The following is a 5,741-nucleotide window of genomic DNA, read 5'->3' on the forward strand; positions in this document are numbered from 1 at the left end:
AGTTGCATTTCAAATATAGCTTGATTTGGAAATTGATGCACCTCTAAGGAAAATCCATTGAAGAAGCAGAAATAAAGAAATTATTCAGGACAGTTCTTTGAAACTGATTTGACTGCACTGTAAGAGAACAAAATAATGCTAGTGAATGGAAATGTGACTTGCGAATTAAACACCCTCAGCATCACCATACTTGAAGATGGAAAGAAATGAAAAAGGAGAACAAAAGAGAGAACAATTTGATATGGTTGCATTTGGAATGGGCGTGTTTTTAATTTTTTTTTTGGCTCCTCATTTAAACGTAAAGAAGACACAACAAGGACCAAAAAAACAGACATTGCGATCACTTGTGGAGGGTGAAAATGGCAACTTGGCTGCTATGTAAACGCTTTGTCCAGAATTTTGGTGTATGAACTGGAGCTGTTCTCCAGAGAGAAGATAATGCTGTATGCGAGGACAAGCTTTGAAGGAGAAAAAAAATGGTATTTTCAGCACCCAGAGGCTGCACGTGACTAAGTGGCACCAGGCAGGTTGGTACCTACCCAATTTCTAACTCACTTGGCCTGTTTGTCCCTGACACATCACAGAGCTATATCTGAGCAATTATGTTCACGTGCCTCGACTTACGCTGTGTAGGTGCTATGCGTCCGAGTCATCTGGTCTGTCTTTATTTCTGAAGGTGACAAACGCCCTGCACTGAAGTTCTGAAGAGCCCAGCTTCATGTGCAACCATTCAATTAATGCAACATTTTCAGCAGAGAGCAGCACTCAAAAATTTCCGGTGACTGGAGGCCACAAAGGCCTCTACGGACTCAGACTCCGTCAAATATGAAAGATGTTGTAAAAGCAGGTCTTTCTCTTAATGTTTTCAAAAACATACTAAGAAGGGAAAATAATTAGAGGTGACTCCTCATAGAATGATATGTTATTGGTAAGATTTTTCTTAATAGATACATAGTAAAAATCCTGTGAAAGCCATTCAAAATACATAACTGAACAATTTAATGTGATATGATAGGATGTGACAATTTAATGTAATATGATAGGAGCAAGTAAGGGATCACGGTGGGGGGTAGCTGTCTTCGCTTGACAAGTCAGGGCACAGAATTCCCTTTCTGAAACGGAAACTGTGATCACAAATCAGTTTTTATTTATTTACCTTTTAAATCCACATTTTTTACAATCTGAAGATTTACAGTCTTAAGGAGGTGATTGGTGATGAGGCTTTGGGCAATGTGGTCTAGTGGAGGGTGTCCCTGCCTGCAGCAGGGGGGTTGGAACTAGATGATCTTTAAGGTCCCTTCCAACCCAAACCATTCTATGATTCTATGATTCTATGAACATGGCCTCGGTAAGAGCAAATCATGCCTGGTAAATTTGGTGGCCTTCTATGATGGGGTTACAGCATTGGCAGATAAGGGAAGAGCGACTGATGTCAACTACCTGGACTTGTACAAAGCATTTGACACTGTCCCGCACGACATCCTTGCCTCTAAATTGGAGAGACATGAATTTGACGGATGGACCACTCAGTGGTCACACACAAAGAGTTGTGGCTAGACGGTTACACACAAAGAGTTGTGGTCAACGGCTCAATGTTCAAGTGGAGACCAGTGATGAGTGGTGTTCCTCAGGGGTCAGTACTGGGACTGGTGCTGTTTAACATCTTTGTCAGCAACACAGACAGCGGGATCGAGTGCACCCTCAGCAAGTTTGATGATGACACCAAGCTGTGTGGTGCAGTTGACAAGCTGGAGGGAAGGGATGTCATCCAGAGAGACCTGGACAGGCTGGAGAGGTGGGCCCATGCGAACCACGTGAAGTTCAACAAGGCCAAGTGCAAGGTCCTGCACGTGGGTTGGGGCAATCCCAAGCACAACCACAGGCTGGGCAGGGAACGGATGGAGAGCAGCCCTGAGGAGAAGGACTTGGGGTGTTGGGGGACGAGAAGCTCAACACGACCCGGCAGTGCGCGCTTGCAGCCCAGAAAGCCAACCGTATCCTGGGCTGCATCCCCAGCAGCGTGACCAGCAGGTCGAGGGAGGGGATTCTGCCCCTCTGCTCCACTCTGGTGAGACCCCCCTGCAGTGCTGCATCCAGCTCAGGGGTCCCCAGGACAAGAAGGACATGGAGCTGTTGGAGAGAGTCCAGAGGAGGCCACGGAGATGAACCAAGGGCTGGAGCACCTCTGCTCTGGAGACAGGCTGAGAGAGTTGGGGTGGTTGAGCCTGGAGAAGAGAAGGCTGCGGGGAGACCTTAGAGGCCCCTCCAGCCCCTGAAGGGGCTCCAGGAAAGCTGGAGAGGGGCTGGTGACAAGGGCGGGGAGTGACAGGCCAAGGGGAATGGCCTGAAGCTGCAGGAGGGGAGATGGAGATGAGATGTGCGGCAGAAATCCTTCCCTGTGAGGGTGCTGAGGCCCTGGCCCAGGTTGCCCAGAGAAGCTGTGGCTGCCCCTGGCTCCCCGGCAGTGTTCAAGGCCAGGTTGGATGGGGCTTTGGGCAACCTGGGCTAGTGGAGGGTGGAACTAGATGGGCTTTGAGGTCCATTCCAACCCAAACCGTTCTATGATATTCTATGATTCTATGAATCTCTAATGAAAAACTTTATGACTTCTCTATTTCTCCCTCAAACACATAAGCTTACATGCACATTGCTGTAATATGCAAAGTCATTTTCCTACTAAAACCAATTACAGAGTCATTACAGTGGATAATTATGAAGAAGATGGAATTTATATTTTTCTCAGTATTTTATAAAATTTTCAGTATTTTCTGAAAACTGCACTGTAGGTAGTTTCATGCTGATTTGTTATAAAAGATGACATGGTAGAAATGACTTGTGGTTAGATATGCCTAATATAAACTACAGAAGATCATATGAAATGACGATGGAGCATTTGTGTTTTTTCCCCTCTGGACCTCTTTTCAAACTGAAATCAAAATTACTTCTCTGCACTGGTCTTGAAATGCTTACTTACAAATTTAGTCCACCTTTGTAAAACTGGAAAGCTCCCAGGAATAATTTTTGAGAAACCATTTACATCTAAAGCAGCTGTACTAGACAAATGATCAGAACACTTTTGTCTCACTGATTTTGAATTATAACTCTTTTGTAGTAGACGGTGTGCTTTTTTTTAAACAATAACTAGTTATTAGCCTCACCTTCGTGCACAAACTTGTATTTTCCGTGTTTAACCTGAGCCCTTTCCAGAACAGCTCCACGACCAGTGAAATGCATATGCAATCATGACAATTTTGTTTATCTGCCTAACGTGCTGGCAATTAAAATGAGCCGCAGTGGGTGTTCCACCTCTCCACTGTGGAGGTTGTCTTCTGAATCACCAGGGGACTGTTCCCCACTTTCAGATCCTTTAGTGTAGCTTAAAGACAGCAGTAGGGTCTTAGTGATACATGCAATGATAGAAACTGCTATGAAGAATACTGGTGTAAAATCACCCTCTGCATGAAAACACTCCTTGGAATATTTTAAATATGAAATAAAAGTCTAGGAACTGGCCATATCCTGTACAGAACTGGAAACATACTGTTAGGTTTGTGTTTGTTTAAAACAATTTTTTTGTGTCCTGATAGAGAATCGGACTTTGCACCTCTTTCCCAAAGTTACCATTTTGAATATTCCTGATCTCTAAAGAGACAGAAATTTGACTTAGGCTATGAGTGCCAAACCTGTCTACCTCTCAGCACTGTACTTGTTTGGTACTTACCTACAACTGCCCCAAGATCCCAGCGCAGGAAAAGCAGCGTGCTGTGCAAGGCTCAAATGAACAGGTCACGAACGGCGACAGAAACAGTGAAGTACTTTGCACTGCGACTGAGCTGCAGCTGAAACAGAAGCCCCAACAGAACAACCGAGTACTTTACCTCTCAAGTGAGATTAATTTGTTAAGAGCTGCTAGGAATAAAGAGATTACATTAGTTGCATCTCTGTGAAACATACAGAACAAAATCCTCACTGGCAACAATTTTTGCTAAAAGTCTCCATTACTTTTGGTAAGAGACTACAGAGGGTTGAGCCAAAACCTTCAACAAGATAATTTACTTTGCATACTGTACTATTTCCTTTCCCAGAGCTACCAGGAAACATCGCAGCAGCCCTACACAGTATCACTGTGAGACAGCTAAGCCACACCACTCTGGTTTAACACAGAGAGCCCATAACTTCACCCAGAAACTTTAAACCGCTTCTTATTCCTATACTTTTCTTTCCCCTTTCTCTTTCAGCTTTAAAGACTTTGCCTACCCTAACTGTTTGAGCCATAACACATCATTGCATTAACACTTTGTTTTGATTATTGATGAGGGGGGAGACAGGTGAGAGACATACTTTCCAACAGAATTTCACCAGTTGACTAAATATATAATGAAAATCTATTTATTCAGTGAAAATTCTCAATGGTATAAGCAATAGCCTGACTGTGTAGGCAGGGAGTAAAGTACCTGAGCTTTCTGTGTATAAAGCATAGGTCTCCCCAAGACATGCTGTGGGCCAAAATCTAAGCCCTTTTCCTGAGACTCGAGATGGTTTTGTTAACCTCAAGCCTTGCTTCTGCTACAAATAACTCAGTTTCCTTAGCTACAAGCTGATATCTATTTAGAGGCAAGGGATTTCTTGAAAAATTTCTTGAAAAAGGATCATCAGCACTGGGGATGCTGTGCTTATGCACTGGGGCATGTTTTGCTTACCCTTTTGCCCAAGCTGTTTTATAACCCGAAGCGTCACCAGCGCGCTCAGGCTTTTCCACGGGACATCTCTTTTTATTCTTTGATTTTCTAAGCCTTTCTAAGCTTTTCTGGATAGGTCATTACAATGCTGTCATGCTGCGTTGCCAGTGATGCCAGCAGGATGTGAGGATTATAACTGGTACGGGCGGCTCTCTGTTCACTGCTCCTGGCTGAATACGCCCCGGGCTGTAAACTTCACATTCCCAATGGTTCAACTTTTCCAGAGCTGTGTATTTCCACCTGAAACCGCTTCTTCTGGGAACACATAAGCCCATACGTGCTAAAAACCCCAACTCCCTGCACTGCCCTTGACTTGCGGTGCCATCCCCAGCAGCAGCAACCCACAATCCCTCTCACAGCAATGTTGCCTGTACTTTTGAGTGGAATTCAACAGCTTTTGGGTAGAAAGAGCCAGAAACACCCTTGAAAGCCCCTTCTTAGCTGCGCTTGCCCAATGTGTGGGTATGGAGAAGGATGATGCAGCCCATGTTGGAGGCCAAGCCCTGCCAAAGTGGGTGCAAGGGTCGGTGAGGATTGGGGTCTTTAGCATCATGAGGGGCCATAAATGGGTGAAAAGGGGTTGGTTTGTTTGTTTTTGCACAGGGGTGAAGTCCTGAGGAAAGATAGCCCAAAAAAAGGGGAGCCATCCCTGCCTCACCTGGGGCTGCCCCCTTGTCCGGCGGGTACCCACTCCAGGCAGGTATAGGGAGGAGGGGGACACGACGAGAATCCCAGGGCTTTAGTGTCGTGAGGGGCCATAAAAGGGTGAAAAAAAGTGGGCTTTTTTCCACACGGGTGCAGCCCTGAGGGGAGACACCGCCCCGGGCGAGGGCCGGGGGGGGGGGGGGCGAGGTGGAGGCCCTGAGGGGAGCCATAGCTCAGCGCCTCCCCCCCTTTCCCCCCCCGGCCCTCGCCGGAGCCTGCCCCTCGTGTGGCTCCGAGCCGCCCGGGTTGAGGCGCAACCCCTGAGGCGAGGGGAAGGCGAGAGGAGGCGGCTCCGCT

Source organism: Balearica regulorum, chromosome 7 (assembly GCF_011004875.1).
Source record: "Balearica regulorum gibbericeps isolate bBalReg1 chromosome 7, bBalReg1.pri, whole genome shotgun sequence".
NCBI classification, from domain to species: domain Eukaryota; kingdom Metazoa; phylum Chordata; class Aves; order Gruiformes; family Gruidae; genus Balearica; species Balearica regulorum.